The 16,476-nt window shown below is 32.9% G+C and overlaps 1 pseudogene; it reads right to left on the bottom strand.

Moving 5' to 3' along the window:
• The window catches only part of LOC129925991 (dynein axonemal heavy chain 6-like), a 60,640-nt pseudogene that overhangs the window by 38,249 nt on the left and 5,915 nt on the right, over positions 1 to 16,476 (bottom strand).

The following is a 16,476-nucleotide window of genomic DNA, read 5'->3' as shown; positions in this document are numbered from 1 at the left end:
ATTACTAAAGGTCACGGTCATTAGACGTTCACCAAGTATAAAACATTAATGTTTTGTTTATTTATTCCACTTACTTGTTGCCTAAGAGAATGGCAACAGCTTCTAGAACTGTCTGAACAAGTTCTGGAGGTTTGGTAAATACTCGTATCTCAGCAATGTCATTTTTGTCTAGTGCTAACAAAGCCTGAAAGCACAGAGTCATAACAGATCATTGTCATTCTTATTAATCTTAATCTTATATAATACAGACGTTACTTCAAAAAAGAAGATGATTATGTCCTACGCATCATGCATTTAGTCATACATATTAACCAATGACTTAAATTCTGCCAAGTCACTGGTTTTCCTGGCTAGCTCAGGCAACCCATTCCATGCTCTAATAGCACTAGGGAAGAAGGAGTGTTTGTACAAATTTGTCCTAGCATATGGGACGAGGAATGTGCCTTTATCTTTGTGTCTTTCAGAGTATTTTATTAAATTTTGTTTTTGTATTTGAAGATTATGGTTCAGTGTTTTATGTATGATTGCTACTTTACTTTTGAGCCTTATTATAAAAACTAAAACAAATAAATTCCACTTATCTTATTCATGGTTAACCAGTAACACAGACTAAAAACGCAAAATACTTAGGTGTTATGATAAATGAAAAACTGCCATGGAATCCCCATATTGATTAAACTAACAAAAAATCAAACAAAGCATTAAGCATAACTAAAATGTTTGTTAGGCCAATAATAGAATATGCATCCTCTGTTTGGGACCCCTCAACTCAAGAAAACATTAAGAAACTGGAACAGACACAAAATAGATCAGTGAGATTCATAACAAATGAATATTCACATTTGACTAGAGTAACACCTTTAGTAAAATCACTAAATTTAGAAAGCCTTCAGGATAGAAGATTCAAAAGTAAGGTAGCAATTATACATAAAACATTGAACCAGAATCTTCAAATACAAAAACTAAATCTAATAAAATACTCAGAAAGACACAAAGATAATGAAATTGACATTCATGACTGTGAAATGCTATTTATTATTGCACCTCATGGCATGAAGTCGTGTATGGCAGCATTATGAGATTGAAGACAAGGAGATTATGGTCATCAGTAAAGAACATTCTTACAAAAATTTTTTTTATCAAAGTGGGCAACTCTCAAGATACCCAACCTTTTCATGCCATGTGTGCGGCTTGTTTTTCAAAATGAAGATAATCTTCCCTAGCAATCTTAGAGTTAAAAGAAAATGAGATCCTTTTTCAATGACAGAGAAGGAACAACTACCTTGTCATGTAATGACAAGACAGAAGATTAAAAAAGTCAAGTAATAATAATACATATTTCAAGGAAAACCAAGAAAATAATATACAAAACCATAATAAGACCAGCAGCAATGCATGGAAGTGAGACCTGGACACAGACTCAGACATCTGAACATTTACTTAATACTTGGGAACAAAAATTCTTAGGAAAATCTATGGTGCCATACAGGATGAAACAGGGTGGATGACACGCACTAACCATGAGATATATCAATTGTATGAAGACCCACCAATAGTGACCAAAATAAAAAGAAAAGACTACGTTGGGCAGGTCACCTTGAAAGAATGTCAGATAACAGAGGAGCGAAAATCATATACAGGCAAAAAACAAAAGGCAGGCGACCCAAAGGCAGACCCCGAATGCGATGGATTGATGATGTGGAAGCAGATTTGCAACAATTTGGGGTTAGAGCGTGGAGACGAAAGGCCCAGGAGAGATCTGAATGGAAGGATGTGTTGAAGTAGGCCAGAGCTGTAGCGCCACTGGGATGGAATTGAATAATAATACATAAAACACTCAACCATAACTTAAAAATACAAAAGCACAACCTAATGAAATACTCCAAAAGACACAAAGATAAAGTAACAAGTAACATTTCTTATTCCATCTGGTAGGACAATTGGTACAAGTGTTTCTTCCCTATTGCTATTGCAGCAAGGAACATGTTGCCTGAATCATCCAGGACAATCAAGACTTAGGTGAGTTTAAGTCTGTTATTAACTTACATGACTAGATTAACAAATGGATATGCTTAATCTATAACTCTCTTCTGTTTAGAAAGAGTGTCTGTAATTTATAAAAAATGTTTTACTTTCTCTGCAACTTCCAGCGCAGGTAGCGCCTCGTTCAAGTCTCGCTGAGCATCATCTGCTATAGCCTGAGTTTCTTCAGCAGTTGTTTTCGCTTTGGCTTCATCGATAGCCACCTGTTTCTGAACCTGATTGATAAATTGAAAGAAACTGTTACCCATACATATTAAATATTTCATATTGGTTAGAGGTTTGAAACAATCCACAGCTCTGAGCCTTATCAGAACATAGTAAAATAGATCAAAAGCAGCCTAGAATCTCATTAGTGCATTGAAATACTGATAGAGGTCTTTTGTTCTTAAATGTTGACTGGGTTCTACATGAAATATTAACTTAAATAATCACTCAACTTATAATTGTTATTATCAGTGAATTTTATTACACTGCAATTGTTCAGGGAACAGTACCAGGAAAAAGAAGAAGAGGCATAGAAAGTGAATGGAAGGCAACATCAAAGAGTGGATAAGCCTGTCACTGATAGAGATTCTACTTAAGGAAAAGAAAAGGAAAATGGTCTACAGATCATGTGTAGTGTCCCAACAGTTGAACAGGCTAAGGGATAAGTGAAGGTGATGTTTTCATGGTCTAGAGGTGCTAACTTTTCAGAAAAACGCAGAGATTTGTTTACTTCTTATTTCCTACAAATCAAACATTGGTACTATTCAGCCATAGCTTGTCCTTTTTTTAAAAATTACTAATTGCCAAAACAGCCCTTTGTTCATCAAATCTTAAAATGTATCATTAAAAAGTACAATTAGTAAACGATAACCTATGTACAATTTTATTTTCTTATCCATCGCATTTAAAAAGGAACATCAATACTATATTACTACTAAACGTAATCATCTTCTTTTTTGAAGTAATGTCTGTATTATATAAGATAAGATAAGATAAAAATCAGTAAGTTTAAAGTACAAATTATATTTTGACATGATTGTTTCTTTAAAGTAAACTTTATTAACATTCTGACTTCTTTAGTCACGTTTTGTAATCCTATTTCAAATATAGTGATAATATAAAGTTCATTTCTGTCTCTCTTTGAATATATATACATATATTTTTTTTTCAAAAGCTAAATAAGAGTTTGACAGCAATCATCCTATACTTTCTTAATAATTACCAATACTACCATACCCCTGATGATCAGCAGGATGGCTGCCTGGTCGTGCGGTTTGCGCGCTGGACTGTCGTTCGGATTTATCGACGGTCGAGGGTTCAAACCCTGCCCGCTCCCATCCCCCGTCGTCCTGCGGGAGGTTTGGACTAGGAAGTAAACTATCTTCAACTCTGAAGGAACATCCGAAACATGTAAAACATTTTACAAACATTTATTAAAATTCCATCATTCAATGAAACTTGAACTCGTACAAAATTACTTGTCCCAACTTCAAAAATTAAATAGTAAAGATAATTGAATGATGAATGCACAAAAATAATGCATTATGTTATAAATAGAAACGTCCTATTTCCAAATGTCAACTTACAACATTAGCTTTCTCTTGATCTATTTTAAGTCTTTCCATCAATGCAGCAGTGTCAGCAGACTTCTGTTTAAGTTCAGGCTCTAAAGCAACAAGTTCTTTCTTCATATTGTCAACCAAATCATTGGTTGAAAACAGTTTGGAAAGTCCATTAGCTACTCTCTCACGAGCAGTCTTAATATTACTACAAGAAATATATGCAACAGAAGGGTATTAAATAAATCAACATGAGTAAAGCTATTAACATTTTCTACAGCCTAAACTAATATGTTAGTATTCTTTTGTTATCCTGATTTGTGCTTGCATTATAAGATGTCTGTGTGACAAATATATTATTCTTATTATGACTAAAGATAATCCTAGCTTTAAAATATGACTATAAAACTAATTGATGTCTATGGACACTTATAATGACACCATTTGAACTATCACTTTTTAATACAACTGCACTATAATAATAGTAAGGCTTTTCTTTGAGTCCAAAGATTAATGAGGAGTACAAAATTTTTCATGGCTTCACAGTCTCAACTGTGACCTGCAACTGCACTATAGAACTAGTAGCACGTAATTAGGATAAGCATTAAGAATTAGCCACCAGCAATATATATCAGTGCATCCAGAACCAAGGAGATGAACCATTTAGTGACAGTCATAACTTAGATAGAAAGATCAAACTTCCGTTATATCCAGATTTAGCTCACTATGTTTACAGCCATCAGCTCTACTACAACTTAGCTATTTTTAACTAACCTCATTTGACAAATCTAATAACTTATTCTAAACCAATAATATATAGTCATGTCAAAGTCAAGCAAAAGAACATTACTTTAAGGATAAAAAAATAGAGAAAGATTAAAGGGCTGAGAAGAGTCTCACTGAAAAGGATAGATTTGTGCAATGGTCAAAAAGAAAGAGCAAGATTTAGTACAATCCAAGATAAATTTGTTTTTTTTACATTTATAACATCCCAAAATTTGAAATAAGTCTGGCTTTATTTCATAAAAATATTTATAAGGAAGAACAAACAAAACATGTAGTCCTTGAGTTTTACGCCAAAAACAAACAACAAAAAAACATGTATGTCTTGAGTTTCATGCCGAAGTATAATCTAATAAAGGTAAACTTTCATCTGGGTCGTTAGACCTAATAAAAACACAAGAAATCTTCATTCAGAAACCTAGAACCCAAGTATTTACTTTCATGCACAATGTTCAATATGAAAATATTATTTTCTCATTAGATTCTTTTGCAAATAATTATTTTTGTTTTTACAACAGTTTATCCTATATTATGATAACCATATTAAAGTAATTACATTTTGATAAAAGTCACTTTATCTTGATTAGTCATTATTTTATTTATTTTCAGGCTACACTTTTTAATCGACACTTTCATTGGTGGTAAGACATGCTTCATATTTGCTGCTTTAGCTTCATGCCTATGTTACTTTTGAATCCTGCCTTAGCTACTTTTGAATTCTACCTTAGCTACTTTGGCATTTCTGATAGTAATAAGTTGTTGAGCAATAACAGATAAAACTTCAATATTGATTCGGTTGAACTCATCAAAACAGCACCAGGCCCCTGACTGTGCTAGTCCAGAGAAGAATCCTCCCATCATCTGGAAGAATACAATGGAAATTGAAACTATCAGTTATGTTAAAATAACATAAAATTTTAACATCTAATAATTGCTCAATAAAAATGTAATTAACATTAATATAGCTGAAGGAGTCAAACCATAGAATAATTATTATCATCACTGATAGACCTCTGTCCTAAGATGACTATAGCTATCACATAGAGCCTTCCTTGTTGGGGCTATAGAGCCCTATTTTTGATAGGCATTTTCCCATTCATTCTGGTAGTTCCAGTCTTTTCCATTTAGCTTGGTTGGTCAGCTGAGATAATTGCAACATCATTACTGCTACATGGCTGTTTATAGAGTGTCTCTCTACCACTTCTCTACACATGGTGAAGTCTAGATCTATGTCCATGTCTTCCCAAGCATTTATATGCTCTTCTATTCATATGATTCGATGCATTCTGAAAGCTTCATTTGTAAATGATGATCACACATTTATCATCAAGATAGTAAAGCAACTATTTTCTATTTAAAAATATTGATCACCACAAAGGTTGTTTTTTTTTTCCTTTTGATCACATCCACTTGGCAGAGGTGGGGGCTTGTTTCACATACATTGACCATGTTTTGTACTCAGAATGCATGTATTGTAGACTTGCATCTTTTTGGGGTGAGTTTTAGTTTTATCAGACTTGTGAGCCTAGTCTAATGAAAATGGAAGCAGCCTTCCCTTCCAATAGCATATTATGGATTACATGAAGTTTAGAACACTAGAGCATCGCCAATAAAAACACACACAAAAAAAAAAAAAAAAAAAAAAAAAATATAAATCAAGAGAGGATTAATTTATTTCTGGTATAGAATCTTAAAATATATTGTGTTAATATAATTATCTAAGTCACTGAGCCTTGTGGAGTCTTATGTCATTCAGTTCTGTAGTGTTTATGTCACCCAGTCTCATCAGTCACAACATGTCTATATGTAAGCCATTAGCCATGGTGTTTTTCAATGAAAGTAAGCCTCTCTATACCATTTAGCTATGGTTTGTCTGCCCCTCAGCCATGGTGTCTCTTTTAAGTCAATGAACAATTTGAACTAAATATTCAATTTTCACTAATTCAAATAAAGTCTTTATAAAAGAAACATAATTATATTTAAGGTCCTAATCACCTTATAATCCAAGCTGTCTGAACAATTAAACAATACACACCATATAGCCAAAGCTTTAGCCAAATCTTTAGTTGTTTCAGTCTTTCCAGTACCAGCTGGACCTGCAGGTGCTCCACCTAGATCAAGTTGTAGGGCTCCCATAAGGCAGAGATAGCATCTGTCCTATGAATGAGCAATGTGGCATGTATAGAAAACTAAAGATAAAGATGGTTGCTGTTTTAATGCATAAACCAGAAAGATGAAACTTATCCTTCTAGGAGGAAGAAAGAATTTTTTCAATGTCTCTATGATTGTGCTTTGATTGTGCTTATAACTATTTGTCAAAAAGTAACATCTGGCATCACTTACAGACTTTGAGCTCCCATTCTACTAGATTACTAACGAATAAGGTACTAATATGTTCATCATAAAATCTTCAGGCTAGTACTGAGAATTTACAATTAAAAAGTAGGGATCTACACAAAAGTGGTAGCTGTATTTTTTAAAACTAAAAGCATTGCTATTAAGTTTATTTAAAACTAAAGAATTTATTAGCAATTAATTCTGTTGTGTTCAGTAAATTTGTTAAACGTGTTTGCCCAGTTAATAATCATTGATGAAATGGATATGTCAACTTAGTTATTCAATTATTTTATCTTTTTAATTCAATAGAAATATCCACTTGAATCCTCAAATAGTCAGCTAGGCATGTTCTGAAAATTAGTCAGGTCATGTCATATTATTCAAATGTTTTATCCTGACATTAATTCAAATGTTTTATCCTATCAATTGATCAAACAAATATGCCTGTCACTTGGAAAAATATAAATAGTCCAACGATTTGATTTGATTTTTGATTTGAGGCACATCGGCACAATTTAGGCCATGTCGTGCCTGCAGTCCCTTAAGGACTACTCTCTCTCTAAACAACAAGGGCCAGATTCTATACAGTCATATCATTAAAATCAAGGTCTATTCACAGTTAAAATAGTAAAGGTAGTAAAAATTTAAATATTTGGTAAAAATCTAATGTAAACAGTGCTTGTTCATAAATCAGATCTTCGTAGATAGCCCCACTTCCCGAATAAAGCCATATCAATAAACTTACAGTCAGAGGTGTAATCACTAATCTAGGACAGGCTCCAAGGTACTCATAGCCATAGGTGTAGACAGCTATTGACATGCAGACAACACAGTTGTCCACTTCCATATTCCAATAATATCTGAGTTGTTTTTGCCAGTCAAAACTTAAAAGTTCTGATACCTGTTAACACAAGTTTTGTTGTTTCTTCATTTAACAAACAAATGAAAGAATCCCAAGGAGATTGAAATGGAATAAGACGAAGACTGAATTCGCAAAGACTTAGTAGATCAAAAGAAATGACACACCAAAAAAACTTGGCTAAAGAGATTTTAAAACTGCCAGCAGCTACAACTTACAACTAGACATATTTATAAGATATATCTCCTGTAGGTTGTAAATGTTTCCAATGCACAAGCAATGTTTCTATTCACATACAGAGAGAAAAATATTTTTGTTTTTTGTTCCTAGCATTATACTGAACCCAGAAAGATTTTTTATTTACATTCAGATGATAATGACATGGACCTAAAATGACTAAAATGAGTCCTATAGTTACACCATAACCAAAACTATTCTTTCTTTTTAAAAACAATTTTTTGTCCCCAAAACACAGTTTGTAAAAGAGAAAGAATGAAACTGTAACTTATGATTTTTCTTTTCTATCTTTTTAAAAAGAAGATCTTGTATTTATTTAAATGATGTTGTTGTTTTTTACTATTAAGTCTAGAGTGCTGGCAATCAAATCATTAAATAAGAACAATCTGGTATAAACTTTGTCACATGTAAATTTTGAGTGAGTCTGGTGTGAATGTACATTTTGGTTTCTTATAGTTATAATGTTTTTTGTTTGGTGTAATGCACAAATTGTAAGACAAATTTCCATACGGATAATAAAGATTATTATTATTATTTTTATTATTATAATTATAATTAACCACATTTGGGACATTCATGATTTTGTCATTTTTACAATGGATTACCATTTCAAAATTCCATTTGACTGATTCCATTTGACTGATTAAATTTGTAAAGCTTTGATTTATTCACAGGCATACTATTTTTAACAAGATTTTAAAGCTTTTGGTAATCTCAGGGCTGCATGTAAAGCAGCCCATTAATGCACATTTCACCAGTCATCTTTTAAGAATAGTTCTTGGTCTTTGTTGAATGAAGCAATATGCATTTATGAATGATGTCAAACAATGTGAGTAAGCCATCAAATGGAATTTAATTATATTAGGAAGATTAAAAAGTTTACTGTCTAAAATGTCTGACCTGTTTTTTCACCATTTCTGAAATTATGTCCCGTGCATGAACATTGATTGTAATAAGAGCGCAGAGTGTAGCTCGTGCCAGTTTAGGAAGTTCTCCTCTCACTGCCCCAGCTAGAAGATTTAACTCCTGTTGATAGATTGATAGAAAGTCACTTTGAAATTACTGATACATTTTAAGTGCTGATACATAATGGTAGAAAAGATAAGTTTTGTGAAATATAAAATCAAATAACAATTTTTTACTGTAAAGCTTCTTTGTTCAAAGTCCCTTATTCCCCTGATAACTGTTCGAGAGTCTCTAAGAATAGCTGTGACATCACGGGTCCACATCATTTGACATATAGTTAGAACAACCTAAATACAAATTTGATATTCAATTAAGAGCAATACTAAAATGGGTTAGCTCTGTTATATACAGAAGTCTGAGGTCAATATGAGATTAATTATCTTACTTGTCTTTGTTTGTTCTTTTCTTGACAGTCTTATAACTTAGCCCAGTCCCCTAATAGCTTGTCCTAATAACTTATAACTTAGCACAGTCACCTAATAGCTTGTCCTAATAACTTATAACTTAGCCCAGTCATCTAATAGCTTGTCCTAATAACTTATAACTTAGCCCAGTCACCTAATAGCTTGTCCTAATAACTTATAACTTAGCCCAGTCACCTAATAGCTAGTCCAAATAATGAAACATTTATTCTGCTTTTCTATAATTTGAATTGCTAGTACCTATATTCTTCTACTTTATAATTTCACAAATTAAATTTGTTCTAACAGTCGATTATTTGTCCAAATAGTTAATTATGTGTCTTTGTACTCTATTATTTAATGTACCAACATCTAGTGTCCTATTAATTTATAATTAGCCCTCCTAGTTTATAATTTGTCCTTTATGTCAAAGATTTTTCTGAGAATCAATACTTTTTGTTATTGCTTTCATGTTTATTGCATGCTCAATGTACTATGGTCCAATCTCTTTTGTGGACCAGTGGAGAGGGGGGGCATAGAAACAAGTTTCCCTCCTGCTTTTATGCACTCAGCAAACATAGCTCTGCTTAAGTCCAGATTCAAACTTGAGTCCCCATTGATTGGTGGCCAAGCCATAGCTCAGTGGTTTTGGCCTCTCAGCCAAACATCACACCAATTTTGTCCAACTGCTTTTGATTTGTTTTAAATGTATCAGACATTTTTTCCAAAATGAAGATTATTAGTTAAAGCCTAAACTTAAATTCCTGCAGCATGGCAGAGACAGAACAAAGGTGTCTTTAATGGTAGTGTAACTAACTGTCAAGTTAAAAAATGTTGAACTTCTCTTGATAAACTAGACAAAGCTGTGAAACCTAAAAAATATCTTATTTTATAGCATAGATTAAAAAAAGGGCATTCTATTATATAGACATAATAAAAAAAATTGTTTTCAAAAGAATAGTAATAGTACCTATCATTTCTGCATTCAAACTAATTGAATGGAGAAATTCTAATACTTTTCTCAAGCTAACACCAAATAAAATGACATACAAAAGTTATTTACTTACTTGTGAAGCATTAGACATAATCCAAGAAAGAAATGACATTGTCTCATTGTCTTTGATTGACTTTTTGCACAATCGTCGTATGCTGGCAAACATGGCTTCTTCCACTTTTCCAAGCCAATCTTCGACATTACCTCTTGCCTTCAAGCCCTATAAAAAAAAAATGAATTGTAGGTAAAAAAAAAAAGATTTGTTCCATAATGTAGACTATTTCCATAATTTGGGGTAAACATTTCTTCTTTTCGTTAGACTCTGCTTTGTTGAGTCATTGACAAAGTTTGATTTTGAAGCCACAATCTCAATTTATTCTCATTGTTATTGTCCCTAATACCAATATTAGTAGGCTTATAGTTGCATTTAGTAGAAAGAAAATATAATGTTTAAGGTCACAATCACATTACATTTTACAATGACAAAACATAACTCTCAATTTTTTGTTAAGTAGTTCTTTACAGAGTCCATAATAAAATGTATTTAATGGCAATGTCTTTGATTCTGAAGATTCAGGGTGAACACAGTGGTTCTCATGACTTTGCAAACCCAATATTGACCTGCATATTTTGCCAAATCTAATGCAGACAAAGCCTGGGTTTATTTAAGTTTTCTTTTTGTCTTCTGCACCTGTCTTTGGCCACATTATTAAATATAAAGCTAATCAGTTTCTGTAACAGATCTATGTTTTAATAAAAAGTATGTGTAATTCCTAAGCCATAAAATCCTAAACAAAAAAAAAAGAAGCTACTTACTTTGCCCTATCCAATTTTCTCTCCTTCTGGTGATATCATGCTTAATATGTCATTTGTAAATTGAATCTCCTCCTCTGCAATTAAAAAATAAATTTAATAACTTACTTGTATTTTTTTCAAGCTTTTTCAAGTTGGAAAATATGAAGACACTATTAAGCTACTATAAATATACCTGGTGGAAGTCCCTCAACCATAGCAAACTCTAGTCTGTGTATAGCATCAAAACATTTACGTAAATGTGGTTGCACAGCCAATGGGTTTCGAGTCTGTGCAAGTATCTCAAGTAGTTCATCATTGGAGAGAAAGTAGAACCTTAGAAGAGACAGAAATTTATGCCGTCTACAAATATTATTTGGACAAAAATCTCTTCTAAAAAAAATACTAGCTCACTTTCTTAGCTATTACATCTATAGGTAACTCAAAGCTCCCAAAGTTGTTGTTTTTTATATTCTGCATTTTAAAAAGTTTGTTTAAATGAGAAAATTGGACCAAAAAATTATTTAAATTATAAAGCAAAGGAAGCATTCTATTTGGGAAAAAAGATTCAAAATTTAAATTGCTTGTGAATACTCTAAAATAAATCTTAAGCTAAGTAATTGTTTTTTTGAAGAAAATTTCTTGACATAAAGAAGAGACATTTCTTTAAATAAAGATTTTAGTGTACTGTTTGTACCTATGTGTTAACTTAATCATTCATGTTAGCGTTAGGTTATGTTAATTAGAGCATTAACCAAGTCATTGATTCTATTAGTGCATGTAATCTAACCTAAAGCTTAACAATAATTTCTGTCTATAGCTAAGCTTAAATCTTGCCTTGGAAATGTAACACGCTTTGTTTCCAGGTAGGCTTCAAGACATTTCAGAATTGTATCCAATAATTCATTGTTATATTCAAATGTTTCCCAGAGACCTGTAAAGATGTCATTACTTTTAATGTAGAAATGTTTCATTTAAATATTTGTTTATGTTTTGTTCAAATACTTCCTAAAGTTACTGAAATAGAAAAAAAAATAAAAAATGTAATGACATTTTGACACCTTCAATAGAATCAGACAACAGACAAACAAACAAACATTTCTCAAACCCTGTTCCTACATTTTGATACTTGCTCTACAATTTAAATGGTTGCACTACACTAATGAACTTGAAGATTAAGAGCCATAATCATAATCAGTAATATATATATACAATGTAAATATTACCATAGCTTTGATTATATCAATGAAATAAATATTTATTGTGTAGGGCTAAGAAGTACAAATTGAACTGAAAACAAACCTGGCTGTGTTCCATTACGTATAGCTAGAGGAGTTTTCTTTACTCTCCTCATAATTTCCTTGTAAGATCTGTCAACTTCAACAAACAGTTTGGCCTCCACTGGAAGCTGCCTCTGAATATCAGGGGCACTAAAAATTGATTCTAAATATAGCCATGTCCTCTGACAGTTGATCCATGATTCCTGGAAAATAAATCTATTTCATAATGAGATGGCACAATTAAAGACAGGGGAAAGAAACTGCAATCCATGGAACAAGGATCTAGGATAGTAGTATAATGAATTGGGATAAAATGGGGTAGCAAAAAGTTTGATAGAATAAAAGACAGTTTAAATGGATTTAAACTGTAATGGAGGTCTGTGGCATTTTACGTCTCGAGAAACGATCTTTTCCATTCGCATCTTCTTGTGTGACTAAAGAGGCCAATCCTTGACTTTTTTCAAAGACATTACTGTCAGAGATGGAGTGACCTCTCTTTTGCTGGGGGAAAGCCTGGGCGGTAAATTAGCGAGTGCTGGGCTGCCCACACGTCAGCACACGCCTCTCTAACGGAGGTAAGAGGTGTTGAAATAGACAAAAAGCAATTGAAAAAAATAGGACCTTAATATTTTAAGAAAATAAACAGGATTTAAATTGTATGTAAGAAGGTATAAAAATAACAATAACATAGTTGGAAAGCAATTCAAAAAAAAAAAGGACGGGATTGATGAGTTATATCAGTGTTTCCCAAATGTGTTCTACGAGGTCTGAATAGGTGGTCCATGAACTACTGGAATAATCAACTAGTAGGCCTAACTCTAACCTCTCTTAAAAAATAAGCAAAGTGTTCCTCTAAATACTCAGAATGTAAAAGTGTCCATTTATGAAAAAGTTTGGAAAACATTGAGTTAGATTAACGGAAGTGTACACATTGATCTTTCAGATCTTGCAATCTATAGAGCAGATGATATAAAGTTCATCAGTTTCTCTGTTCAGTACTTAATGAGGGTGTCATGTCACCAGCACAACAAACAGCTGTCTTTACATTTCTCAACGAATGAGTTAGAGTTGGGTGGACTCTGGAGCTTCATACACAAATCAAATTCAAAGTCTCAGTCTTCACCAAGATATGAACCAGAGACCTCTTGATTTAGAAGCCAAGTGTTTTACCAATCAGTCACGGTGGCCTCTGAATATCAACTGGAAAACCAAAAATATACAGTGGCAACAAACATGGTAAGGAAACTTAATAAAATATATATTTAACATTTGATGGAGGAACCCTTGGGAGAAACAACAAACTGTAAGACTTTCTAAACTTGTAATACTTCATTACGAATTAACTTCTAACTACTTACCAAAGTCTTATTAAATAAACTGAGACTAGCTGCCCATTCTTCCACTTTGGTTTTAATGGGACCTACATGTCTTGATGACTGAATGGTCTGGATGTTAATGTTACTATCATCTAACAGTTGTTGAATCTCATCTGTGCTCCCAATTATATAGACATCTTTCTGATCTTTGTAAGGCAGTACAGGGAACTCCACATGCTTCCAGGCATCCACCACCTGAGCAAGATATTGAGACATAAGTTTCCTATTGTTTTAAGTGGAATTTACCAAAACAATGAATTACTAATTGTAAATTTATCTTTTTCAATGTATTATTCTACGTCGTCAGGTATATCTACTTACATTAGCACAACACAACATGTATTAAAATTCACTGATTCAAGTCGACTTAACAGATATACATTTATTAAAATAAAACAACAGTTCATAATATACTGGCAATTTCAGCCATCAAGAAATCACATGTAATACTTCACATAAACTGATAATGTAGTCCAATAGAATTCCTCGAATACTTATAACATCTATCTTCTTTCCTAGTCCATGGCGTCTAATGATTTCTGACCATGTGGTCAACTCTCAGAACGAGACTTATTACCCACCATTCAACTGTGGACCCTTGTTTCAGACGTGAAAAATAATAAACACTATAAATCATATTTAATTAGTGATTCCTGACTAGTGCATGTCACAATAGCTATAAAACAATGATGTGACACAAATCAATACCATAGTCACTAACTTTAAAATAGAGTGTGTTTGTTAAAGTAAGGTCTCCAAAAGGTGTATATGAAGTCACCAAAGTTGGTTTTTAAAAAAGTCAATAAGGGTGGTTAAAATAAGGTTGTCAAAGGTGCTTTAAAAAATAGTATCATGATGCATTCATTAGCCTACTATAAGAATTATGAAGTAGTCAACAATCATGATTAGAATTTGGACTAAATGTAAAACTCTTACAAATCTAAGATAATTTTCATCTTAATAATGAATTGTCTAAAAAAATGCAAAACAATGGTAAATCTATAATACTAGTGTTAAATTACTTTTTTTAGAATGGCTTCCAGAGCTGCCTGTGAGGACGCCATGCCAGCTATCTCCATCATTTCTTCAGACTTGTCAAATGCATCAATCTCAATCAACAGGCCAAGTGTTAGAGGCTCATCTTTGATAAATTTATAATTCAATGCTTCCTGGATCAAGTCCCAGTGCCTTTTTTTAAGATGTGGGTTTCTCATGTCAGTTATTACCTGAAGCTGTGAGTACATGCAATAACAAAAACTTTTTTAAGATGTGGGTTTCTCATGTCAGTTATTACCTGAAGCTGTGAGTACATGCAATAACAAAAGTTTTTTAAGATGTGGGTTTCTCATGTCAGTTACTACCTGATGCTGTGAGTACATGCAATAACAAAAGTTTTTTAAGATGTGGGTTTCTCATGTCAGTTACTACCTGATGCTGTGAGTACATGCAATAACAAAAGTTTTTTAAGATGTGGGTTTCTCATGTCAGTTACTACCTGATGCTGTGAGTACATGCAATAACAAAAGTTTTTTAAGATGTGGGTTTCTCATGTCAGTTACTACCTGATGCTGTGAGTACATGCAATAACAAAAGTTTTTTAAGATGTGGGTTTCTCATGTCAGTTACTACCTGATGCTGTGAGTACATGCAATAACAAAAGTTTTTGCTCGACCATTTGTCAAGAGTAAGAATAAAATGAATTCAAGAATTGTACAATTTACCAACAGTCTAGTTAACACACCACTTTTGTAATGAGAAGAAAAAAAAACTTTAAATTTTAATTGTGCTGTTCAAATTTGGAAGTCTTATCAAAAAGAAATTTGCATTTAAATTTCATTGAACTTTATTGTTTTGTACCTTACACTAGCCTGCAATAACTCTCTGATTCTTTATGTTCTATCAACTTCCGCCCTTTCTTAATATTAAACTATTCACATTTAGTCAACTGTTTACTTTATATTTTCAATGTTTAATTTTAATAGACCAATTAAATAACTCAAATATGTGTGAAATTTATAAGACTGCTTGAATGTGTCCTACAACTTCCTAAATGTCTCCATGACTAGATTGACACATGGGTATTGGTCTACATGACTAGATTGACACATGGGTATTGGTCTACATGACTAGATTGACACATGGGTATTGGTCTACATGACTAGATTGACACATAGGTATTGGTCTACATGACTAGATTGACACATGGGTATTGGTCAGATTTGGTCTACATGACTAGATTGACACATGGGTATTGGTCTACATGACTAGATTGACACATGGGTATTGGTCTACATGACTAGATTGACACATGGGTAATGTTCTACATGACTAGATTGACACATGGGTATTGGTCAGATTTGGTCTACATGACTAGATTGACACATGGGTATTGGTCTACATGACTAGATTGACACATGGGTATTGGTCTACATGACTAGATTGACACATGGGTATGGGTAGAATGTAATTATTTAATTATGTCTGCAATAGATATTAAGACGCTTCCTCCTGCACCTCTCTTTTACCGAATTGTGTAAGTATTCTGAACTATTTACGAACTTCATATGGCATTACTGAAATTTTTTTCTAGTAGAAGAATGCCCCCCAGATATGGCAGGCTAAAGGAAAATCAAATACCAAGGGGAGATCAAAACCAGCATCAACCTTAAACAAGGGATGAGTCATGTAATACTTTCCATTGTCTGGAGAAAGCATAAAAAAATAATTGGTTTTGGGAGAAGAGATGGGTGCCACCAAGGCCTACCAAACCCAATAACATGCCATGACAATGAAACCATTGAAAATCTCAAGCTGCCAACAATAACCTTACTTCGTACTGAAATGCTACTGAGACACACTCTAAA

Source organism: Biomphalaria glabrata, chromosome 4, assembly GCF_947242115.1.
Source record: "Biomphalaria glabrata chromosome 4, xgBioGlab47.1, whole genome shotgun sequence".
Taxonomy (NCBI): domain Eukaryota; kingdom Metazoa; phylum Mollusca; class Gastropoda; family Planorbidae; genus Biomphalaria; species Biomphalaria glabrata.
Note: the sequence above shows the minus strand (reverse complement) of the source record. Positions and strands in the feature narration are given on the sequence as shown.